Genomic DNA, 26,695 nt, shown 5'->3' on the forward strand with positions numbered 1-26,695 from the left:
GGTGGTAGTTCCTTCCTCTGAGCTTGTCTGTCAAAGACATAGCATGTTTGTCAAAGTCTAGAACTGTGCTACCATTAGTGCAGATCCTCAAGAATTGGCAAAGCGGGAGGTTATGGATGAGGGCCCTAAGGTGGTGACTGTCATACTGAAGGAGGCTATTGCAATCAGTGTTAAAAAAAAAAAAAAAATGTTTTGGTAGCCAGCCTCCCCTCGTCAATAGTGATGGTCAAATCCAAACAAGGATTGGAATAGCCAATAGGTCTCACCTTTAGGGCCTTATAAGTGTTTAGCCAGCAGGAGAGAGACAAACGGCCAGGCTGGATACAAAGATTTGAGGGGTCGGGAGGGGCAGGAAGTGGCAGTCAGCAATCACATCCAAGGAGAAAAGGATAGGGTGAGAGTTAGAAAGAGCTTCTTTGAACAAGCCCACAGGAACAGCCATCAGCCGGGGAGCCAGACACACGACGGCTATGAGCCTGGGAAAGAAGCAAAAAAATCAAATAATTAAACAAAGGTGAACAGAGCGCGTACAATTGTGAGAATATACAGAAAAGGTCCATTGTGATTATAAAGGACATCTGTAATCATCAACAAATTTAAGTATCAGAGATGCACCAGAAGTTGCGCTGGGTGGTTGACGTTTCGACCTGTAATAAATTCAGGTAATATTCACGACCGGGTTACAACAGTAATGATTAGTGCTATAAGATAGCCAGAGGCCAGACGGAGCCGGGAATAACGTGCAAGTATCTGCGGTGCGTGGCCAGAGGGGGCCTGGGTGCAGACAGGCGGGCGTGGTGGCTGTGTGGACCAGCGCCTGGGATGAACTGTCCAGTCTGGGGTCAAAGTACAAAAGGAGCCAGAAAAAAAGTACAGGCTTCCACAGGGTGTGGTATGCAAGACCCCGATCGGGTTGATGGGCTTGGAATGAGTCAGTCCGGTGTCGGATTGGAAACGTCTGGTTGGGAGCTGTGAATGTCAAACTGCGTCCGAAAGGATTTCGGGGGAGGTGGCGGCGCGCTCTAAGTTGCGGAAACCGCTAGGAAACCGCACATCGATCTATCAAGTGCTTAGAGGAACAAAGAGAAGCTAGACATCCAGGGGTCCACACAGTGATGAGATAGCGTGTGGCCGGAGAAGTCTTCCTCTTTGAAGGAGGAGAGGTATACAGAGGGAGTATGGCGTGTGACTCTCATGGTGTACAGAGTGCAGAGGCTGATGTGGCTGTGGAGCTGCAAGAGTGCTCCCAGGAATGATGTTGACACAACAGGGCAGAAGCTTCATAAACAGGCCTGTAAGGTGACCTCGGTGTGACGCAGGGCAGTGCTGGGCCTGCGAGAGCTTGAAGGCGGAAAGGTCATGAAGGAAAAACAAAAATAAACTAGAGAAAAGTATAAATAAAGTCACGCTCGGTGTAGGCGGCTCCCAGCAGCTAGGCCTCCTCGGTGTCCAGGAAGGTGACGCTCTTAGAGCTGGGCCGTACCTTTTGACAGTCGTGCTGTGGCTGGGCCACTCCTCTGGGTTCGGATGGAGGGTGAAAGAATGAAACATAACCGAATCCCCCTGCCCCACCCAGCAAGATTGAAAGGAAACCCCTGGAAGTGGGGTGACTTGCCAACAGGTGGAGGAAGAGAGAAGACAGATCGCGCTGACGATAGAGTGCGGCCCGCACAGGAAGTGGCAGTGATAAGGCATGGCGGGGATGATTTACAGGGCCGTTGCAGCTCTAAGTGAATGAAAACAGCAGCGCTTATGTTGTGTTAGCAGCCTCTCTGTCAGCAGGAAAAAAGAAAAATAGAGTTCCAAGAAACAAACACTTAAAGACACCAGTGGAATGTTAACACTAGTTAGGTGCTGCTATCTTGGCGTTGACTAACAAAATGAGGGACTATAAAGAATGATCAGCCACTAGAAGGAGTAGTTTCTTTTCTGTAACTCCAGTTCTGTAGTAGGGGTATCTCTGTTATAGTCATAATCTAGTGAATAGTCCCGCCCATGTGCGCGGACCCCGGAGCAATAAAAAATAATCTCTAAAAGGTGACAAATCATGCAGACCTGCATACACCTTTAAGAGAGAATTTAATTTAAAGACAGATAATGCAGCCTATACCCACAGGCTACACTGTCCAGTACTTCAACTAGAATTCCACCAATATCCACAAACAGCACTGCCTGTCCAGTTTTTCTCCACATAGGAAAAAACCCTGCCTCTACCAGCAAAAGCCTCTGGAATGATAGAGAGGAAGGAGTGGACAGACAAGCCCCATAGGCTGCCATTATGTGGCTTGGAACAGGATACTGTGCCTTTAAGAAAACTTTCCAGTTTTCCAGAACTTTCCCCAGTATCCCAGAATGCCCAGCAGGTCCCATTTACTTTCAGTTCTTTTTGAAGGCGTAGCACGCCAGACCTGTAGCATTCTACATATGAATAAGTATCTCTCCACCGGGGAGGAGGGCGGGCGCTTATGACTATAACAGAGATACCCCTACTACAGAACTGGAGTTACAGAAAAGAAACTACTCCTTCTGTAGTAGGGGATCTCTGTGTATAGTCATAATCTAGTGAATAGAATGGCAAGCCCATCCCCACACAACAAAAGCGGTGGAGAACACATAAGACACTACCACTACTGTGCGAACAAATTTCGCAGCGAAGCCTGCCCAACCTGAGCATCTACCCTGGCATCCGTGTCCAGACAGTAATGCGCAGCAAAGGTATGGACCGACTTCCAAGTGGCCGCCTTACAGATTTCCGCAATCGGAACATTACGCAGCAAAGCCGTCGTGGCAGCTTTGCCCCTGGTGGAATGAGCCTTAGGTTTACCCCCTAAGGTCTTATTAGCCTTTTGATAACACAACTGTATGCAGGACACAATCCACCGAGAGATGGACTGCTTAGAGGTCGCAAGACCAGTCCTGACTGAGCCATAATTAACAAACAATTGGTCAGACCTACGAATATCCTTGGTCTTATCCAGATAAAATTTCAACACCCTTCGGACATCCAGGGAATGGAGAGCCCTTTCCGCTGGTGAAGAGGGATTCTGAAAGAACGTAGGTAAAGTTATGGTCTGATTGACATGAAAGTCAGAGATAACCTTAGGAAGGAACTTAGGGTGAGTACGCATCACAACCTTAGCAGCATGAAACACAGTATAAGGTTCTTGACAACATAATGCCTGAAGTTCACTCACCCTGCGGGCCGATGTAATGGCCACTAGGAACGCCGCCTTCCAGGAGAGGTGCTGCAATGAAGCCTTGTGAATAGGTTCAAAAGGCTCTCTCATCAGTCTGGACAGCACCACATTCAAGTCCCAAGAAGGCGAGGGAAGTCTGACAGGAGGGAACACCTTCTTCAAGCCTTCCAAAAAATCCTTGACCACAGGAATCTGAAAGAAGGACGTCTGTGAAGGGCACTTCCTGTAAGCAGTCAAAGCAGCCAGATGAACCTTAATGGAATGGAAATTAAGGCCAGACTGCGCCAGATGCAAAAGGTATGGAAGGATGACATCTTCCTTACATGTTGTCGGATCAAAGTTCTTGGACTTACACCAGATACAGAACCTCTTCCACTTGTAAGCATAGGATGTCCTAGTGGAAGGTCGCTTAGACTCCTTCAGAATGTCCATACAATCGTCTGGTAGATTCAGATGACCATATTGCACTATTTCAGGAGCCATGCCGCCAAACTCAAAGACGAGAGGTTGGGGTGCACCATCCGCCCCCCGAACTTCGTGAGAAGGTCCGGCCTGCACGGCAACCGCATGTGAGGAAGGAGAGACCGGTGAAGAAGGTCCGTGAACCACCACTGCCTGGGCCACTCCGGGGCGATCAGGATCATCCGCGCCCTGGACTGGGACAGCTTGATGAGCACCGCCGGAATCAGGGGAATGGGTGGAAAAGCGTACAGAAAGCTGTTCGACCAATCGATCCATAGCGCATTCCCCAGCGTCCCCCGCTGGTAGTACCTGGATGCGAAGTCTCGGCATTTGCTGTTTTCAGCGGTGGCGAACAGATCTACGTCTGGAGTCCCCCACCTTGCGAAGACTTCTCCTAGTACTTCGTCGTTTATGACCCATTCGTGGTTTTCCTGAATCAGCCTGCTCAAGGCGTCCGCCTGAGCATTCTGCACCCCTGGCAGATGCGTGGCCGTAATCGTCAGTCCTCGGGCCAGCAGCCAGCGCCAGATCGCCTGCGCCTCCTGCGACAGAGTGCGCGATCTCGACCCCCCCTGCTTGTTGAGGTAATACATCGTGGTTGTATTGTCCGTCTGTATCAGCAGCGAGTTGGTCTGGAAGGACGGAAGGAAAGCCTTCAGTGCCAGGAAGACAGCTCTGAGTTCCAGGAAATTGATGTGGTACGTCGATTCCAAAGGAGACCACTTCCCTTGAATCTGCAGGTCCCCGGAATGCGCACCCCAGCCCTGGAGAGAAGCATCCGTCACCACATTCGTCGTGGGAATGTCCTTGTGGAAGGGAACCCCCTGGAGGAGGTTTTCCGCCGAACACCACCACTTCAGAGACTGACGAGCATGTAGAGACAGTCGGATCTTGTCGTCCCAAGAGCCTGTCTTCTGATCCCACTGATCCTCCAAGCACTCCTGCAGCGGTCGCATCTGTAGACGTGCGTGCGGAGTGAGGAAGATACAGGAGGCCATCGATCCCAGTAGAGACGACACCTTCCTCACAGTCGTCGATGGAGCAGTCCTGAGGTCCTGAGCCTTCCGAAGGAGTGATAACCGTCTCTCCTCCGAAGGAGACACGCTTGCTGACCGCGTATCTATGGAGGCCCCCAGGTACTGTATGCACTGTACCGGAGATGGGACCGATTTGGACATGTTGACGTGTAACCCCAGCTTGTTCAAGAGCTCGCACGTCCAACGGAAGTGTTCTTGCGCTTCCTCGAAGGATGACGCCTTGATCAGCCAATCGTCCAGATACGGGTAGACAAACACCTTGTTCCTCCGCAGGTGTGCCGCCACCACCGCCATGCACTTCGAAAAAGTCCTGGGAGCAGACTTTAGCCCGAATGGCAGTACTGTGTATTGATAGTGATTGGCGCCGACTTGGAATCGCAGGAACTTCCTGTGCTTCTGTGCTATGGGCACATGGAAGTACGCATCCTGTAGATCTATGGCACAGAGCCAGTCTCCCCGTTGCAGCTGAGGGTAAATCTGGTGCAACGATAGCATGCGAAACTTCTCTCTGCGAATCCACTTGTTTGCTTGTCGCAAATCCAGAATGGGCCTGAACTCGTTCTTGTCCTTCTTGCGAACGAGGAAGAACCGAGAGTACAGACCTCTTCCCCTTTGAGACAAAGGTACTTCTTCTACCGCCTTTTTTCTCAACAAGATGTCTGCCTCCGCCTGGAGCTCCCTCAGCTGGAAGCGAGAGCTGACCGGCGGAATCGCTGGAGGCGGGCTGATGAACCGAAGACTGTATCCATTGCAAACAATATTCAGCACCCACTTGTCCTGAGTAATTTTTCTCCACTCTGCCGGAAAAAATCGAATGCTTCCCCCCACTGGAGTGGGTAACGGTTGAGGGGGAAGTAACAGCTCAGGGCCGAGACCCGGCCGGGCCCTTGTTTGTGGTAGTAGCCTGCTGGCCACCTCTACCCCTCTGGCGCTTCTGGAAGGGCTTGCGGAACTGCTGCTGTTGTGGCTGCTGCTGTCCCGAGCCCTGCCCACGCCCTCGGCCCGACGACCCGAACCTCCTCTGGAACGGTCGTTTCTTTTTCTCGGCCTTCTCTAACCCGACGGCCGTCAGGGTTTCCGCTTCAGCCTTCATGCGGGCCATTTCATCGTCCGCATGCTTCCCGAACAGGGTTTCCCCCGAGAAGGGCAGGTTGGCCACTCTCTGTTGCGCCTCCGGCTTGAGGGACGTCAGGCGCAACCAGGAATGGCGCCGCTGGTGGACGCCATGACAGTAGGCGTGGGCGGCCAATAGCGATATATCCGCTGCTGCGCTGATCGTTTGGTTAGAAACCAGCATGCCTTCGCGCACCGTCTCCAAGAAGTCCTCCTTCTTGTCTCGTGGCAGGAGGTCCGCATATTGCTGCAGGGATTCCCACAGGGCCCAGTCGTAACGGCCCAACAACGCCCCTGCACTCGCCGCCTTCATCGTGGTGGCGGCGGTACCACACACCTTCCTGCCCGCAGAGTCCAGCCAGCGGCTTTCCTTGTCCGGTGGCACCGTGGAGGCCGGGGCGGTCGCATGTTGTGTTCTCGCCGCCGTCACGATAACCGAATCCGGCTTCGGGTCCCCTCTCAAGAATGACGGATCCGACTCCGGGGCCCTATATTTCTTCATGAGCCTGGACGGAGCGGCCTTCGCTGTTGCGGGAGTGAGGAACAGTTCCAAGGCTGGTTCCACCAGTCCAGGCACGAGAGGCAGGAGGGGGCGAGACAAGTGTCTTTTATGAAGCGTCTCAAATATCACGGACGTCGTGGGTGTTGGAACCGTCACCGTGATATTCAGCTTCGCAGCCCCTCGCAACAGCACCTCCTGGAACGAGACCAAGTCGTCCACCGGCGACACCCTAGTCCCCGGGGAGTCCGACAGCGTCGGGGAAAGGTCCCTGTCCGAGGAGCGCGACCTGGACCTATACCTTCTGTGGCGTCGTCTAGAGTCTGACGAGGATCGCCCTCGGCTCCGCGATCGTCGCCTCCTGTGAGAGCGGGAGCGCGACCTCTTCGGCTTAGGCCTGTCCGCCGGTCTCGCTGGTCCAGGCGACCGTGGGCGTCGTGGCTTCGGGGTCCCCTGCGGCGGAGTCGGGTACCGTGGAAGGGAAACCGACCTCGGGGGGACCGGCGGCGGTCCCGCAGGAGTGCTTGGCAGCAACAGAGGCTGGGGTGGCGGAGACAGAGTCCGCGGCCGCGGAGGAGGCGGTGGAGGAGGTGGAGACGGTGGTGGAGGAGGTGGCGGTGGTGGAGGAGGCGGTGGCAGAGGTGGGAGAGGAGGAGGCGACGGAGACCTCCGAGGCGGGGTATACACCACTGAGTACACCGATCCCGGCGACTCTCTCTTCCTCGACGTCGACCTGTGCCTCGACGTCGACCTGTGCCTCGACGGCGATCTTCTCGGCGTCGATCTCTTCCTCGGCGTCGACTTTCTCGACGGCGACCTTCGCCTCGACGGCGACCTCCGCCTCGACGGCGACCTCCGCCTCGACGGCGACCTCCGCCTCGACGGGGACCTACGCCTCGACAGCGATCTTCGCCTCGACGGCAATCTTCGCCTCGACGGCAATCTTCGCCTCGACGGCGATCTTCGCCTCGACGGCGATCTCCTTCTCTTCATCGACGGCGAGCTGTGATCCCTCGACGCCGAACGCCGACGCCGGCTCTTCTCTCGACGTCGACCGCTGGACGCAGCCGAAGACGGCGTCGTCGCCGACGACGCCGATGTAGTCGACGGCGGCCTATTCAGGTCCCTCGACGGCGATCGTCGACGCCGCTTCTCCCCAGAGCCCTGGGGAGACGGCGAACAGACGGTGGTCATCCTCCTCGGCGTCGACTTTCTCGACGGCCTCAACGTCGACGGGGAGCGGGAGCGCTTACTGGTCTTCCTGCCCCTGGGGAGCCCCCCAGAGGCCTCAGTATGGGCCAAATCAGCCCCTCCAGACCCACCTGGTGCCTTCAGTCTTCGCTCCTCCAGAGCTTGAAGCTTGCTCTTCATCCTGTCCCTCAGGGTCCTGGCTGAAAACGAGTGGCAGATGGTACAGCTTTCAGGCACGTGGGACTGGGGAAGGCAAGCTATGCACACCTCGTGTGGGTCAGTTTTAGCCTTCTTTCGACCACATTCCGGGCACTTGTCGAACAAGCCAGGCATGTTGACAGTACCAGCTACTAAACACAAGAAAAAGTGACAAAAATTGCCAAAATCTCAATGAAAACCTTGAAAAAGGGAGAGCTCAATGCTCCAGGGTCCTGCTAGCAGGAGCCGGAAAAAAGAACTGAAAGTAAATGGGACCTGCTGGGCATTCTGGGATACTGGGGAAAGTTCTGGAAAACTGGAAAGTTTTCTTAAAGGCACAGTATCCTGTTCCAAGCCACATAATGGCAGCCTATGGGGCTTGTCTGTCCACTCCTTCCTCTCTATCATTCCAGAGGCTTTTGCTGGTAGAGGCAGGGTTTTTTCCTATGTGGAGAAAAACTGGACAGGCAGTGCTGTTTGTGGATATTGGTGGAATTCTAGTTGAAGTACTGGACAGTGTAGCCTGTGGGTATAGGCTGCATTATCTGTCTTTAAATTAAATTCTCTCTTAAAGGTGTATGCAGGTCTGCATGATTTGTCACCTTTTAGAGATTATTTTTTATTGCTCCGGGGTCCGCGCACATGGGCGGGACTATTCACTAGATTATGACTATACACAGAGATCCCCTACTACAGAAAGGAAGACTTTTTAAAGGGCAGTCCAAGTTACCAATCAAAAGCCATGGGCGGGTTGTAATCCCACAGAGTAATTACAGCATGTCTCTAGGAGACAGCGCATGCACTGCCTAGGCTTGGCCTAAAAAAGAAATTCCTCATTCAATATAGCTTTTGTGAAGCAAAGGTAAGGGTTGAGAAAATGTATTCATTCGGTGAAGCTCTCTCAAGTGGTCGAGTCGCCCTTCAACAGTACAAGGATACCATCTATATTGAGTCGACAAAGTAGGAGGTTGTCTGTATATGGGTTGTCACTACAGAGAATAAATTCCTTCTGAAAATGGGACATACAGAAGCAGGCCAGAATGGGCGTAAAGGTACTTCCAGTGGAAGTGTAGGAAAGTAGGATCTGCTTCTTATGATCACCCCCATTTTTTGCTTGATGTTGCGCTGTTTTTGACTAGTCTGACTGGGATCCTGCTAATCAGGACCCCAGTCTATCTGCTTTCTCCTTTAAATGGTTATGCATGTACTTTGGTACACTCCAGTTTGGATACCGGGGTACCCTTATAAGTCCCTAGTATATGGTACCCAAGTGCCCAGGGCATAGGTACCCCAGAGGCCTCGGCTGAAGCATGTATTATGCCACCCATGAGAGGTCATGCAAAATGGAACTACAGGTCTGCTACTGCAACCTGTGTAAGCTGGTGCTTGCACCACTTACTTTAGATATAGGTTCACTATATCTATAGGTCACTACACTTAAAACTTATAAGTAAACCCTATAGCAGGCCTTAACAATCCAGAAAGCAGGGTGCTGGGTTTCTTATGTGAGAGGGTGCCTCTGCATATGCATAGCACCTCTGCAGCCTTCAGAGGCCATTCTCCCGGGTTGTCTGTGACTCAGCCGGACATATAGATAGAGGTGCATTATAAACTCGCGGTAAATGCTATCTCGAAAACGGCTGCGTAGAAACATATCGTGATTGGTATCAAACACCTTGAAATCATACTTCCACACCGGTAACTGGTGTCATACCTCCACACCGGTAACCGGTGTGGGATGTATGAGTCCAACCTTCTGAAGCAAGCTTCGTGGGGTCACCGGTCTATCTGGTGGCAGCCTTCTCGACCAGGTCAGCACAAAATGGATGCTGCAGATCAGAGACACATTTCTGCCCTCCTGCTGCTGAGCCAAGCTCGAGCAGAGGAAGGCAGCACAATAGGCATCCTGTCACAGGGAGGTGTGACCACTTCCCAGACAGGACTTAGTGTATTGGGGCTGGGTGGGTGTACTCTGAATGTGCCTTAAAGTCTGCACATAGGGCACACTTGGTGTCCCTGAGCATAGTCGAGTTCAAACCCGTTCTAGGATCCGTTGGCTCCTGCTCTAGCGCCAAACTGGACAAAGGATATGGCTGTAACCACCCCTAGTAGGGTCCCCCGAATCTGTCCACCCCCCCTCCGGTGGTACAAAAGGACTTGCCTGCATGTAAGACTTTAGATTTTACGTAGAAGAAACCACTGAACTTTGACCATCTGGACATTCTGGACTTCGCTGGACTTCGACTGGGCCCGACTTAGTTTCCCTCTCCATCCAAAGCTTTGTCTGTGCCATTGCTCCATACAAACTCCGTGCAGGACCTGTGGTGCACTAAGGACAACAAAAAGAATATCCCTTGGGGTGAAGGAGTCACTTCCCTGCATTCACAGGCACCACACCGCAACTGACCGGTCTGCTGCTCCTGCGGACTCCGAAGATTTCAGCAACACAGGAGGTGGTTTACGAAGGTCCCTGAGGATGATCTGCCCTCTCAGCAAGTTTGAGGCCAGTATCCCTTGTGGGGACTGCATAACCAGAACCCCTGTGCACCGCATCCATTTGCAGTTGCAAATGCTTGTTGGCAATTACCGAGCTTGTGCATTGGACCCAGTGTAGTCCTGACCCTGAGTAATATGTGCACCAAATCACTCAGGCCTCGTCGCACCGAGAGCTCGTGGGCTGGTACTTTGCAATCTGACTCGAGGCCCCCTTGTGACTCCTGGTCTTTCCGGCCTGCGGGTCCTCCTGAGGGTCATTTTGATTTCTGTTGGGCTTTTCGAGGTTGCTCCAGGAGTGCCCTGACTCCCCATTGCTTGGAGAGTCCCTTGGACCTTGCTGGTCAACATCGTAACCCACTTGACCTCCCTGCGTGGATTGCTTTTGCCAAGGCTTGTTGGTGCTCCAGCCGGACACCGACCCCTCAGCACTCGACATCCTTCGTGGGACAGCTCGCATCTGGCTCCTGGTCATCGTCGACGTCTCCTGGTCCTCATGGCTGCAGAGTCAAGCATCCCTTATTCGCACCTGAAGCACCCGACATCGGTGGGCATTCGTCTCCCGAGCCCTTGGTCACTCTGAAAAGACCCAGACTCTGTCCCCTCTGATTTCAGGTTCCTTCCTTCCAGAATCCAGGTTTGGATTCCACTAGACCCTTTTCACCTTCACGGCAGCAGTACTTCTTCGCAGCCCTCCATTGAGAACAACGGCGGTTTCCGACACCACTCCAGACCTATGCACCTGGCTCCTCTAGGATAGGTAATTCGGGCATCCACGGGTGGGGTGGCTCACCAACCTCTTAAGTTCCAAAGGGTTTCCTTGAAGTCCTCCTAGAAGGGTCCTTAAACTGTAAAATTGCAACGCGACTTCCCCATAGAATTGTACCGAGCCCGCGGTTGTGTTAGCACACTGCACCCGCTCTCCGTGGGGTCCCCATCTACTCACCTTGGGTGGTTCCTTGAGGTCCCATCGATTTTACGTGCACTGGACCTTTTCTTGACCAGAGTCATGGTTGTTATACCACTATTTTAGTATATGGTTTAGTCTCCCCCTGGATCCCACTGTGTATTGTGCTACTTACAACTGTTCTACTGATGTCGTATTGTGTGCTTTGTGTTCTATCCTCACGTAGAGGGTACTTGAGATTGTTATAATAAATAAATACATATTTTTATATAACTACTGTGTGGTTCTCCTTTCATTTAGTCAATATAGGAGGTGATGTTCTGGTAAAAACAAGCTGCTTTACATTCCTTCAAGATCAAGCCTGAAGGCTGCTCTCCACACCTACCACTAGGATAGCTTTCTGAAGGTTATCTTTGACCTCATACATCATAAGGATCGTTTGGACTGGTGCAAGGTGCCCATTCTAATTAGTGGACAGCATATACCAGGCCAACTTCTCACAGGAAGTACCTTAATTCTTGAGGTTCACAGTGATTTCAAACTGGAAGAAGTTCTCTTTGAGGGCAATGGCAGAGCATTAAATGATGAAATGCACCGGTATGGGGGAAGACCAGGACTCAGATCACATAGTTTCCTCAATTACTTCCAAGGTTGCATCCTGGGGACTACAAGTGTAGGGAGCCTTCACATCTAGGGTGAGTAATAAGTCTATGTCACTGACATTGTTAGCTTTCTTGATCAGATTCAGAAAGTCCTTAGATTCTTTAATAAAGGACAAGGTTTTTTCCTCTAAAGGTTGGAGGAAGTGATCGCAACATTTAGAAAGTGGTTTTAAAAGGGAGCCAATCCCTGACACAATGGGTCTCCCAGGTGTTGGAAGGATGCCCTTGTGTATCTTAGGAAGTACATAAAAGTCTGGTACACTGAACAGGAAGCCAGCTTTTGTTTTGTTTACCCAGCCTAGTGTCTCCGCCTCATTCACTACAGAGTGGATCTTGCCATTAATTTTGTCTGCAGGGTCATGCATGAGAAGTCTGTAGTACCTACGGTCAGAGAGTTATGTGAGACGCTCAGTTTTATAATCTGATGTGGAGAAGAGGACAATGGCTCCACCTTTATTGGCCACTTTAATAGTGATGAATGGGTCATCTGCAAGGGACTTGACAGCCGATTGCTCATCTGTGTACATGTTATAGAAAGACGTTTTAGCCCTGGAGTCTTTGATATCTTTAAGGACAGCTTTTTTAAAGGTGAGGATCTCCTTCGGAACTAGGATAGCATTGGGTGTGAACTTGGAGTGATTTCTTAACCCGGAGTCCCCTTGCCTTTCGGAGACAGGTCTTTCTTGGAAGAAAGCACATAATTGTATGTTTCTAAAGACATTATGTAGCTCTAAATGGAGCCTGAAGTGATCTTCACTTGGGGGTAGGCATGAAACCCAGGTCACTTTAGAGGCTGATATATGATATACACTTATGTAAGTGGACAAACCTCACTGTGATTTAGGAGTTCTTACACAACCTTAGAACGCTCTCTAAGTGGTAGCTGTGGAGAGCAGACTTCAGGCTTAGTCCAGAAGGAATGTAAGGCAGCTTGTTTTACCAGAATGCAATCTTATAGGTATAGATTAAGTGAAAAAGAACCTCACAATGTATTTATAAAAAATTGGATTTATTATATAATACTCACTAACACATACAGATATCTGCTACATGGAGATATGCACAATGCACACAATACTTTGCATAGAAATCGCGTAAATAGCACAGAATACACAGTGGACCCCAGGGGGGTTGGGGGGGGGGGGGAACCTATCATCTACAAAGAAAGTGGTATAAGAACCCTGACTCGTGTCACGCCAATGCCCAGAGGACATAGAAGTTTGGGGCCCAAAGTGAGTGACTAGAAACCCCACGGAGATCGTGTGCAGCGTGAGAACACAACTGTGTTCTCCGTACAAATCAAAGTGTAAGCTGCAGTTTCAATTTTAGAGATTAAGGAAACCTTCACAGTGGGCCCTGAAGAAAACCCGGGGAAGACAGAACGTTGGAGAGCCCCTCCACCCGTGGATACCTTAGTACCCATATTAACTACACCAGGGAAGCCGGTGCATAGATGTGAAGAGGTGTCGGAAACCGCCATCGAACCCAATGGAGGACTTCAGGAAAATGACGCTGCTGGAGGAGAAAGTGTCCGGTGGAATCCAAAGGTGGATTCAAGTTGAAGTACCTGCAAGCAGAGGGGACAGAGTCTATGTCACTCAGGAGTGACCCGGAGACCTGGAAGATGAATGCCCACCGATGTCAGGAGTTGCAGGAGAGTTGACGGTGACCATGACTCTGCAGCTGTGAGAACAAGGAGCAGTGAACAAGCTGTCCCATGTCAGATGTCGAGAGTTGAGGGGTCGGTGTCTGTCGGGAGCAACAACAAGCCTTGGCAACTGCAACCAACGTGGAGGTCGAAGAAGGTGCAATATCAGGACGAGCAAGGTCCAGGGGACTCACCACAAGCAGGGGAGTCAGGGCAGGCCCCGAGCAATCAGGGGAGCCCAAAAAAAACAAAGATGACCCTCAACAGGACCCACAGGACAGTGGCACTGGAGTCGTAAGAGGAACTCGAGCAGCTCACCAGAAGATGCAGGCCACGGTGCAGACAATGCAGTGTGGACGAAGAGTCTGATAACTGGAGATGCTTAAGGTAAGGGCTACTTGGAGCCCGAGGATCTTGCTGAAAGGAAGCCAACAAACCTTTGCAACAGCAAGTCGACGCGGTGCACAGGGGTTCGGCTCCTGCAGTTCCTACGTGGGATACTGGCCTCAAACTAGGTGAGAGATATGGAGAACCCTTCGAGAGATATGGAGAACCACCACCTGTGTTGCTGAGCCTTTCAGAGTCCGTGGGAGCTCGGGATCATCAGACCGGTCACTGCACATGCTGGGAAGTGACTCCTTCGCTCCAAGGGAGATTCCTTCAGGTGTCTTGGATGCCCACAGACCTTGGAAGGTTCCTGTATGGTGCATAGGCACAGACGATGCAGCAGATTGGAAGAGAGACAAAGTCGAGCCCAAACGAAGTAAAGCAAAGTCCAGAGTGCCCAGACGGTAGAAGTTGAAGTGGTGTCTGAATCAAATCGTGTCCCACGACAAAATCTAGGGACCTACACCCAGGCAAGCCCTTAAGTTCCCCCAAGGAAAGGGTTGGGACGATTCAGTGGACACTGGAATCAAGCTATCCTGGCTGAAGAGGGGTGAAACCCTGAAACCGGTCCTAGGATGCTTGCTTCCGGTCCAGGGAGGACCTGGCTTGGCAGTTCGGGCTGGACTGTTCCCATGAGGCACAGGGTCAAGACTGATTTGCATATAGCCAGGTCTAAACTGGGGTGGCATGGTGAGCAAAAGAATGCCGTAGAGAGCGGCAGGTCCATCTGGGCCGCGTGTGGGCCTGGCAGCATCCCCCTCCTGGGCCCGGTAGAGAACGGCCTCAACAAGGCGGTGGTCTGGAGTTCCCGACCATCGGGGTCAGCATCTAATCCAGCAGCCGTCCATCCGGCGACCCGGGGGGCGCGCGAGTGGCTTGCGTTGCTGCCCAGCCGGGCCCTGAGCAGAGCGCCCCCGAGGGCGCTGGGCCCAAGATCGAGGGGCGTGCACCGCCCGAGCGGCCATCGGGACTACGAAGGCGTCCAAGAACTGCGGGGCTGATCCAGAATACACCTGAGTGTCCCTGGCATGCACCGGGTGCCCCCGCTGTCCGGTTGAGGGGGTCCATCGAGCCCGGGAGTCCCGAAAGGGAGCGGCGCACGGCCCTCTGGGCCTTGGAATCCCCGACCTCTGGTAGTGAACCGCCCGAGGTGGAGGCGGAGCTTCAGGGGAGGCAGGCCACAGGCATTGAGCGAACCGGAGGGCCGGAGTGCCTTGAGCGAGACAGCCTGGGCCCACGGAAGAGCAGTGGAGACTGCCGGAACCTCCCAGGCCGGGAAGAGCGCCATTGGGCCAGCTGCTTTCGGCTCCCCCGGAGGCTACTCCTTGAAAACCTGCGCAACCTTGGTTATCGACGAACGGTGGAGCGCAGCAGTGCGGGCCGAGAGTGAGAAGCCATTGGAGACGCAAATCCGCTCAGCAGCGCTGGATTGGGACCGGAGCGGTGAGTGAGGACACCCAGGGGGAGGCCGGGCGCTGGTACGGAGGGAGCCCCAGCTCCACAGAGCTCGACGTAACCGCCTGGGACTGGGGCCTGGAGCACTCCATTGGTTGCCTGCGGGGGGACCCACGCTCTGGGTGGCGCGAGGGACACCCGAGGCTGCCTCCGGTACCAGCTCGGGCCATCCCAAGACTATGCAACAGGTCCGAACACGGGCGAAGACTGCACCATTGCCAAGGCTCTGCTGCCGTGGGCCCCTTGAGACTCCCTGCCTCGACCCTCGTAGCAGTTGTGGAGACTTAAATGAACGCCTCGGTACTTTCCTGCCGCTTGAAACAGGACCTTGCCTGGTTGAGGGGGGCTGGCCTTGGAGGCAGCGCGGATGTTCATCACCAGCCGCACACACCATTGCGCATACCTGGCCCGCCACCCCAAGGGGCCGCAGTAACCCTGAGCTACTCGTTATCGGGGGAACCAGCCAGTGGTCGTGGAGCGGGCAGCCCTCTGGCCTGCGCAGGTGCGATTCTTCCAGCTAGCCGGTACCCAGTACGCACTTGGTGTGGGGATCTGTGAGTGTCGCGGGACGCTTCAGGGGTCCTACCTGCCCAGCCTGCGCTACTTCTGCCACCCCCTCCGACCTAACTCGCCTACCCGAGCTGCTGAGCCTAACATCCCACTGCGGTTGTCTGATCACTTCCTCCGGAAACGGCTGCGCAGCACCTGGAAGGTATCGGGGAGGGACCCAGGGTATAGCGTTTTCTCCCCCCACTCAAGAGCGGAGCTCCCGTAGCGGAGGCAGGGACCTGGTGATATCCGGTGAGACAACCACGACCTGTAGCCATTCAACAGACTGGCCCTCTACTAATTGCTTGGTTTACCACGTTGGGGCTCCCCTAGCTTCCACCTCTCTAAGCCCTGGGCAATGGCGAACAAGAAAGGGGAAACCTCTAAAAGATATCTTTGGCTGCTCGCTGTCCAACCCTAACATGGCAACCGCCGACCCGGGGAATGAGGCACCTAAACCCTCTGCGTCGGCTGGGGACGAACCAATAACTAAGGGCTTCCTGCAGTCACTGTTTCCCACCCTCCGAGAGGACATACAATCAGTCAAAACTGAGTTTGCGGCGGAGGTCAGGGAGTTGCGGAGGGATGTGGACGCAGTGGGGGAGCGAGTAGCCAACCTGGAGGAAAAGAGTGACACTGTGGCGACAGATATGACGATGCTCCAGAAGAAGGTCATCAGAATGCAGGATCAACACGTAGACATTCAATCACATCTAGAGGACTTGGAAAACAGGTCCGGCAGACATAACATTAGAATACGGGGGTGAAAGCAACGGAGGATACCAAAGATTTGTTTGCTTTTTCCAACAGTCTCTTCCGACATATACTGGCCGACTCCCATGACTCCGAAATAGCCCTCGACAGAGCACAGAGTGGGGTCACCCCGAGCTCCCAATGCCCCTCCGGCGGAAATCTTGGTGTGTGTGCAGGACTTTAGGATCAAGGAAACCATTCTGGCAAAGGCGAGATCTCTGCACCCTATCTCCTTTCACGGCCACTCACTGGTGCTGTACCAGGAACTAGCCATGATCACTCTACAACGCCGCCGACAATTCTGCCCTGTGATGGAACATTTGAGACAGCAGGGGATTCCGTACTCATGGGGACACACCTTTTGCCTTATCTTCCGGTACAATGGCAGAATTCAGCAACTTCGCTCATTAATAGACACGTGCCGGCTGCTGGGCCTCACCCTACCGAGTGAAGATGAGGAAGATCGCAGTACCGAGACTGGTCCCGAGGTATCCCCGTCGGGGTTGCAGCGACAAGGCAGGCGAAGACGCTCCCGGAAACCGCACAAATCCGAAATTGCCAAGAATCAGCAGGCGGCTCTCACATCTGTCTCAGAGGCCCTCTCGGGAGAAGGCCCCAGCACTAAATGACACTTGAGTACTTTTTGGTCCTTTTGCTTCTTCCCTCTTTAGGCCCAGGCTGGCGGCGGGTGGAGTGGCATTCTTCCCCTTGGTCACGACACGGAACCCCCTAATTTTTTTGACCGATCATCTTGAGATGATGGACATTGTTCAATGACTACAATTGTTCGAATTGTCCCCTCACGGATGTTGTTTTGGGGCTTATTTTTGAGGTGTTTTTTTTTGTTTTTGGGCTGGGTCCCCTCGTCCACCTTTCCCCAGTGTGCTATGCGGATCAGCTGTCAAATGGTATAGGCTGTCCTATGCTTCAGCTTGCGTTTCATGTTAACCTTGATGCCACACACACATTAGAATTCTTACTCTGAACGTACGCAGCTTGAACAACCCCATTAAACGCAGTGCGATCCTTCACTACTTGGAGCAATCCAAAGCTGACATTTGCCTCCTACAGGAGACACATCTTATCCCTAAAGATCACCACAGGATGAAATCACGTGCTTTCCCCACACAGCTATTCTCCTCCAACCTCACTAAATCCGCTGGGGTCGCCATTCTAGTCTCCCGCTCCTTTCAAGGTGAAGTGCTCCATAAGGAGGCGGAGATCAGAGGCCACTTACTCACATATCAGTTCCAAGTTGCTGGAGTTTCCTTCATGGCGGGATCCTTCTATGCGCCCAATGAAGGTCAGGACACATTCTTCCACAATGCACTCACTGAGGCGACAGCTAACTCGGAGAGATACCTACTGCTTGGGGGAGACCTGAATATGGTATTCGACAACATTCAAGACCGCTCGTGCCAGCGAACGAGCCAGGTTGGCGCTCTTAGTCCGGCAGGGTCGGCGCGTCTCTAAGAGTTGGGTATTGTTGACCTATGGCGCCACTTCCACCCCCATAGCCGAGCCTACACTTTCTACTCGGGAGCACATAAAAGGTACGCTAGGCTAGACTATCTCCTTAGCTCCACCTCACTACAGGAACCAGCTACTGACTCTGAGATTCTGACGGCGGCACTCCCCAGTCATTGCCTCCTTCCAATTTTCCCCTGCACGACAAACGCTGAGACACTGGCGACTTCGCGACACATTGCTGCACAGGACCTCCACCGTTGATCAAATTAAGAATGCTATCACAAATTACCTTGCGCATAACAGCACCCCAGACACCTCATTGGCGACACAGGGGATGGCCCTTAAGGCAGTGCTGCGAGGGGAATTTATAGCCATATCCACAGCCAAAAATGTAGAGCGCAGTCGCAAGCGAGTTGAGCTTACTCAGCGGGTAGTTGAACTTGAGCAGATACACCAGCGCACTGGTGCAGCCAGGGCCAGGCGCCAACTCTGCACGGAGCGGAAGCAGCTTGCAGCACTTGACCAGGACCGGGCAGAGTATGCAGCTCTTCGACTTCGACATTCCTACTACACAGGGGGGACAGGTGCAGTCGCCTTTTAGCTCATAAGCTACGCGAAACCAGGCAGCGACAGGGAGTGCAGACTATCCACACTACCGGGGGGGGGGGTCTCACCACAGATGATGTGGCAATTGCGGAAAGCTTCAGGGACTTCTATGCAAAGCTATACTCCAGCGAATCCCTAGACGCACTACACTGCAGCGACTTTTTAGAGAAGGTGGCGATGCCAGCTCTCAGCGAGGCGCAGGCCGAACACCTAGACAGGTCCAATGGCACAGAGGAGGTTATCGCAGCGATTTCTCGCCTTAAGCAGGGCAAATCACCTGGGTCGGACAGCTACACGGCGGCCTTTTATAAAACCTTTTGTACCCAAGTAGCTCCCATACTGCACGACCTTTTTAACACCTTTACACAAGTAGGGGCCATACCCGAGGAGATGCTGGAAGCATAGTTAGTGGTTATCCCGAAACCTGGGAAGGACAAAACGCAATGCAGCGCTTATAGGCCGATATCCCTATTGAATGTAGATATTAAACTATATACTAGCATTCTCGCCGCTCGCCTAGCGCCGTACATGACCCAATTAATAGAGCCCGACCAGGCCGGCTTTATCCCACAACGGCAGACGAGTGATAACACCAAGAGGATACTCCATCTAATAGAAAAGGCGTCCTGCACACCAGGAGAGTACACGTTACTGGCGATCGATGCCGAAAAAGTCTTCGATCGGGTACACTGGCCCTACCTGGAGCAAGTCTTGCTTCGGTTCGGCTTTGGTGAAAAACTGCGTACCCGGATCCTCAACTGTTATCGCTTACTTAAGGCGACGGTACGGGTGAATGGCCAGACGTCCTCGCGCTTCCCTATAGGCAGGGGCACTAGGCAGGGGAGTCCTCTTTCACCCTTCCTTTTTGCGCTCTATATGAAGCCACTTGCTCTACGGGTTCGCAACCGCCCCCTTATAACAGGCATTACATTTGGAGGGGACATTCACACCATCAGCCTATACGCGGATGATGTTCTGCTCTCCCTTTCTAGCCCGATCCCCACGATGCAAGCTCTCTTCACAGAACTGTATTGCTTTGCGCAGGCTTCCGGCTTTAAAGTCAACATTGAGAAATCCATCGCCCTAGACATCTCTCTCTCTCCTGCCACGTTAGCTCATTTGCAGGAGGAACATCCTCTCCAATGGTCAGCCTCTTCGATCCCTTATCTGGGAATTCAGCTAGACCCCTCCATACCGGCTACCACCGCCATTAACAACTCTAACCTCCGTACGCACATCCGCAAGGAGCTGGGGCAATGGAAGCACCACACACTATCATGGTTGGGAAGAATTGCAGCCACAAAAATGACCATCCTTCCCCAGATCCTGTATCTCTTCCAGACCCACCCCCTCCGACCCCTCCTGGGTTGAATCCAACAAACCCAAGCCGACCTTGCGAATTTCATTTGGCAGGGTTGTAAACCCCGGTTTAAGCACGCAGTCGCAGTCCTCCCCCCCCCTGAAAACGGGCGAGTCGGGGTCCCGGACCTATAACTTTGCTTTTATGCTTCACAACTCCGTTACCTGGTAGAATGGCATCGCCTTGAGTCGGAGAAACACTGGCTCTTCCAAGACCAGGCGGTGGATGCTATGCCCCTACAGGGCATCCCCTTTCTTCGTAAATCGGATAGGCCACCCACCCTTTGTTGGGGCAGCTGTTGCGCTATATAAATTGTTATAACATAACATAACCTTTATGCATCCTATATCACGGGCATGCTCCTGGAGGTTTGGGACCGAACTAGTATGGCACACGACTTGACTTCCTTTCCTTCCCCCCTCACACCCCTCTTTAACAATCCAGAATTTCACCCTGGTACTGACACTAAGGACTTCGCGGCATGGCGCCACACCGAGTGTCGGTCCCTCGGTCATCTCTTTGATTTAGAGGGGGTTATTCCATTTCCGCAACTGAAGACACATTATGGCATACCGGAGTCGGAACGCCTTCCCTACCTCCAGCTCAGGCACTGGGCGCTCCACCCGTCTGTCAAAACAGGTGCCCAACGCCTACTCACCACCTACGAAAAATGGCTCATCACTCGCACCTCTGACAAAAAGCTTATTTCCGACCTCTAAAAACAGTTATTATCAACATCTACCCTCACATACAACGCTGGCCGCATGCGCTGGGAGCGAGAGTTGGGTCGCACCCTCAGCCATAAAGAGTGGGATGGCATCTACCACAGGGCACGACACTCAGCATACCATATAGGGCTCACAGAGACACTGACGAAGGTAGCCACTTACTGGTACTACACACCGGAATGCCTCCACTGCTTCGAAGCACGACAGAGTGCCTTGTGTTGGAGAGGTTGTGGGGAAATAGGCACCCTCACACATCTGTTATGGAGTTGCGACCACATTCAAGCATACTGGGCTCACATTTTAGATGAGGTAGACAGGCACTTTGACACACAGATCTCGCGTTTCCCCGCTTATGTCCTCCTGGGGCTACCCAATCCTATTACATATCCCCTAAAATCTAGGAGGGGTCGACTGATAGCAATCGCACTGGGGGCAGCCACCCAAAATATTCTCGCACACTGGCGTTCCATCCAGCCACCGACACACTCTGGATGGCTACTGCGGCTCTGGCAAGTACTGGGCATGGAAAAGCTCACCCTCACTTCGACTGGCAGAGGGGCTGAATTTCCAGAATTGTGGGGACCTTTCTTGACATTGTTCACAGCTGAATTCTGAGAACTGACTTGCCCCCGCTATCTCAGACTTCTTCGTCTAGCTGACAGACAAATACCGCGAGCTAGCTCTGCGCGCAAATCCAAACTGGCACGCTGATTGCGTGAGCACTCAACTTCCCTTCCATTTTCTCTATTTACCCGGTTGTGGACGAGAGGGGGGGGTTGTAGTGGGGTTTAATGTTTGTTCCTTTCCCTACCCCTATTCATTGTTGTTCCCCGTACACCCGCTCCTTGCATTTTACGTTTGTAATGCTACTTTTTGCGACACTGTCTCTCTCCATGGCGCCGTCCTACGGAGCTAGGGGTCTTTTGTCTTTCATTATTGAAAATTAATAAAAGATTTAAAACATAAAAGAAAAAAGTGCGCAGCACCTGCAGGACATAGCTTTGGTCTACTATACACACAAAAAGGGGAGGCTCAATGCTAAATTTTAGAATGGCCCCTCGAGTGAGTTAAGCCAGAGTTGGCGAGGGGTTTGACACTGGCATTCTAGGGGTTGGAGACATTCATCCGTATTGATTTAAATAACTAATTTTGAAGTCAGACACTTATTAGTTTTGGTACAGAACTTTCCGGGTGGGTGGGAAATTGAGCATGTCGTCCCTGAAGATGGGATTGTTTGGGTTAGTTAGAGACATCTTGACCAAATCAAACTTAACTTTCTGATAAAACAAGACAAACTGGGCATAATCAGGAAGCCAAGGTGTCATCTGAGCAACCATGTACTGAGTCAATTTCTTGTCTTATCCTACATCTTCTAGTCAAATTACGTTTCCTGCTGAAAAAGCTTTTGTTCAAGAAAGCATAACAATACTGTGGTGTTTTTTTCTGTTCGTTCATCAGTGGCGTTGAGATTGACAATTTCCCTGGCCTAATCAAGAGACTGAGTAGCTCGGGCATTGCCACCAAAGATAAAACAAAGCTGCAAAAGAAAAAACATCTATACGCTAGTTTCTTGCAGCGTAGGTGGGCGGGGATTTAATTCATATTCCTGTGTTTGTTAATAGTTGATGCGGACACGTATTGGAACAGGGCTACTTTATTGCCTTTGTAATGGACACAATTTAGTTTACAAGTCACAGCAACCAAGTTTTACTTTATCCTATAGAATTAAACTGTGGTCTGCATATCTTTGGTTAAGCCTTTCTTGATTTGCAAAGTTTATAAAACATGAGATGTGAACAATTTTATAGTGTATTTTTTAGGTTGGAGAATGTGGCAATCAATCAATCAATCAATCAAAGACATTTATAGAGCGCACTACCTACCCGTAGGGTCTCAAGGCGCTGGGGGGGGGGGGGTGCCGCTACTGCTCGAACAGCCAGGTCTTGAGCTTCTTCCTGAAGGAGAGGTGGTCTTGGGTCAGGCGCAGGTCGGCCGGGAGGGAGTTCCAGGTCTTGGCGGCCAGGTAGGAGAAGGACCTTCCTCCTGTAGTGGCTCTGCGGATGCGTGGGACGGCGGCGAGGGCGTGGCTGGCAGATCGGAGGTGGCGTTTGGGAGTGTAGAAGTTGATGCGGTTGTTGAGGTAGCTTGGGCCTTGATCGTGGAGAGCTTTGTGTGCGTGGGTAAGGAGGCGGAAGGTGATTCTCTTGTTGACCGGGAGCCAGTGCAGGTCTCTTAGGTGTCCGGAGATGTGGCTGTGTCGTGGGATGTCGAGGATGAGTCTGGCTGAGGCGTTCTGGATGCGCTGGAGTCTCTTCTGGATCTTGGCGGTGGTTCCGGCGTAGAGTGCGTTGCCGTAGTCCAGTCGGCTGGTGCGAGGGCCTGGGTGACGGTCTTCCTGGTCTCTGTGGGGATCCACCAGAAGATCTTCCGAAGCATGCGCAGGATGTTGAAGCACGACGAGGAGACGGCGTTGACTTGCCTGGTCATGGAGAGGGAGGAGTCCAGGATGAAACCCAGGTTGCGTGCGTGGTCCGTCGGTTTGGGTGCGGTGCCCAGGGCGGGGGGCCACCAGGAGTCGTCCCAGGCGGAGGGCGAGGAGCCCAGGATGAGGACCTCCGTCTTATCTGAGTTCAGTTTCAGGCGGCTCGTCGTCATCCACTCGGCTACCTCTCTCATCCCTTCGTGCAGGTTGGCTCTGGCGGCGGCGGGGTCGTTGGTCAGGGAGAGGATCAGCTGGGTGTCGTCGGCGTAGGAGATTATGTTGAGGTTGTGTTGGCGTGCGATGGCCGCGAGGGGGCTCATGTAGACGTTGAAGAGAGTAGGGCTCAGCGAGGATCCTTGAGGGACGCCGCAGATGACTTCGGTGGCCTCTGACTTGTACGGTGGTAGGCGGACTCTTTGTGTTCTTCCGTCGAGGAAGGAGACGATCCATTCCAGTGCCTTCTCCTGGATTCCGACGTTGCTGAGGCGCTGCACTAGGGTGCGGTGGCAGACCGTGTCGAAAGCCGCGGAGAGGTCTAGGAGGATGAGGGCCGCTGTTTCTCCGTTGTCCATCAGGGCTCGGATGTCGTCAGTGGCGGCGATGAGGGCGGTCTTGGTGCTGTGGTTGGCACGGAATCCGGACTGCGATGGGTCGAGGGATCCGTTCGTCTCGAGGAAGGCGGCCAGCTGTTTGTTGACGGTCTTTTCGATGACTTTGGCTGGAAGCGGGAGTAGAGAGATGGGGCGGTAATTCTTGAGTTCGGTGGGGTCTGCTGTAGGTTTCTTGAGTAGAGCGCTGAGTTCGGCGTGCTTCCAGCTCTCGGGGAAGGTGGCGGTGTCGAATGAGGTGTTGATGATGTCCCGCAGGTGGGGTGCGATGACAGCGTCGGCTTTGTTGAAGACGTGGTGAGGGCAGGGGTCGGTCGGAGATCCGGAGTGGACGGAGTTCATCATGTGGACGGTGTCTTCGGTGTTGACCGGGGTCCAGGCGCGGAGGGTGGTGGTGGGTGGCGTTGCTGCGGTCGTGGCGTGCGTCGGTTGAGTGCTGAAGCTGTTGTGTATGTCTGCGATCTTGTTGTGGAAGTAGGAGGCGAGGGAGTTGCAGAGGTCTTGCGATGGGGTGATGTCGTTGTTTCCGGCGTTGGGGTTGGAGAGATCTTTCACGATGTTGAAGAGTTCCTTGCAGTTGTGTGCGTTGTTGTCCAGTCGGTTCTTGAATGCAGTTTTCTTGGCGGTGCGGATCAATTGGTGGTGTTTCCGGGTGGCGAGCGTGAGGGTGGTCCTGTTGTCCGGCGTGGGTTCCTTTCTCCAGGCTTTCTCGAGGGCTCGGCAGTTCTTCTTGGAGCTCTTGAGTTCGTCGGTGAACCATGGGGCTCTCTTATTGCCGGGTCTGCTGGGCGGGGTCCTCAGAGGGGCGAGTTCGTCTGCGCATTTGCTGATCCACTTCGAGAGGTTGTCGGCGGCCTGGCTGGGGTTCGCTGAGCTGGCCGGAGGGTGCAAAGCAAAAATGTCAAACATGACTCTTAAAGCCTTTGTTTGATATAACTTCGCTGTTCTCTCAAATGTGAAAGGTCCACCGATGAGATCTATTTTCGGGATCTTCCGCACTCTAGTTTTATTATTCATTCGGTCAGTTCTCCAAGCTATTTTCCACATGAACCTCTCTAGTTTCTATTTTTGAGGAGAATGGTCCAAGTCTTTTGAGGGCTTTGTAACGTTCTAATGACGTCTCAAGTTTTCATTCTTAAATTCTTCCATGAGGTATGTGATGCCGCCTTTGTTCAAGTGCATCTGAAAGTGGTCTACTGGCTTTTGGGATTCAGCTAGCTGCTCTGTTTGGGGAAGGGTTCAGTAAGATCTCTTTGTCAGGTTTTGAGGTATTCAGAGGCTACTTGTGGATAGAGGTTTCTGCTATTTAGGTTTTAAAACCACCATAGAGATGGAGAGATGTATTTTGGGGGTGAAAAGCAACATAGTCGCTTGTGGGTGACTTGGTTAAATTAAGGTTCAAGAGCCTGCCAGTAGGATTTGTTCAGGCCTTCGAGGAAATGTTAATCACTGCCAGTGAAAGTATATTACTAATAGCACTAATTGTTTGTTCCATATGTCTAGCAGTGAGGAAGAGGCAAGATCTCTGACATTCTTATTAAATCTACAAGACTGCGATTTTAGGAATGTCATTCCAGAGATCAACTCAGTTATAAGAATTTGGCTAACTGCTGAGCGCAGGTCGAACGAGGGAATTTATTTGTGAATCTACCACTCAGGCTTCTGTTATGTGAAAGAAAATTGCACTGTTAGGCTCTGAAAAAGCATGCAGCCTAAGCCCTTGCAGCCCTTCAAAGCTGTCTTCTGTTAGTTAGAAGGCTAAGACCCAGATTTCTAGAGAGTCTTCACTGTAACAAGGCAGCTGACACAGCTTGGGGATTCTTCCATCACTTGCACAACACACCTCTCCAAAGACTATCCCAACACAGGGCCCTCTTCAGTTGGTTCAGTTGCCTGGCATTATAAATATCTCACAGAGCCACAACCCGGTGAATCCGGTCTCCAAATCCTATATTGAAGCTATCATGGGCTCTGTCTGAGTCAGTCTTCAAAGTAACCCTAGTAGACAAATACCAAAGTCCCCCCCTGTGCATTTCGCAAGCGTAGCCATCATATTCTTTTGTTGGGTTTCACTGCGAAGAGGATGGAAGGATGCACCCTTCCATGGGTGGGTGTTAAAATTGCAGACTAGTGTAACTGATAGAGCTTCTTTTCTTTAGATTGGTGCCACAGGCAGAGTCTCTTACATGCTGAGGCAACTGGGAATTTGTCGTGGTGGGAGCCCTCAGCTTGAGCTCAGTAGAGATGCATCTTGTCGGTTTGTGCTCCAGCCAGCCACTTCCATCCCTGCCCAAAATCTCAATGTTATCCAAGTGCTCAGACTTTAATTGGTCAAGGACAATGCAGCCTGAATTATTTGCCAAAAGACAGAAAGAGAAGAGTCCCTAAGATCACTACAGTGTATTGCAGAAGAGGATGATACTTTCAAAATTGCCTATCAGGGTAAGAAGAACCATGCTGTGGAGAGATGTCCTTAGTCCCGTTTTTCTTCAGCAGTCAGAAAAACTACTCCTATCAATGGAAACTGGATGCATGGAGGGTTTAAGGTCTGAAACAATGCTTCAGGTGTTCTTTTAATTTGGAACAGGAAGTTCTGGGGCCAAGAAAGGGACCCCCACCAGCAGGGACAAAAATTGCCATATGACATTTACATCATCAAGAAAGTTGGGAGCCAAACATGAACGTTCTACTTGAATTCCAGTTCTTGATCTACAATTGGCCGGTACCGCAGTAACGTAAGAAAGGACAGCCTCAAAGACACTTTCCACTTAGGGATACACATGCTCTATGAAGAGTACTTAAAGCTTGCAGCCTTCTGATAAGCTACAGCTATTTAGCATGTAAATCAATGTGCTGAAAAAAAACAGAACAATGAGATGATTTTATCCTC

The 26,695-nt window shown here is 52.2% G+C and overlaps 1 protein-coding gene across 7 annotated transcripts in view; it reads right to left on the minus strand.

The window, feature by feature from the left end:
• Positions 1-26,695, minus strand: part of CENPT (centromere protein T) — a 1,095,738-nt gene that overhangs the window by 442,220 nt on the left and 626,823 nt on the right. The window lies entirely within an intron of this gene.

Source organism: Triturus cristatus, chromosome 12, assembly GCF_964204655.1.
Source record: "Triturus cristatus chromosome 12, aTriCri1.1, whole genome shotgun sequence".
Lineage (NCBI taxonomy): Eukaryota > Metazoa > Chordata > Amphibia > Caudata > Salamandridae > Triturus > Triturus cristatus.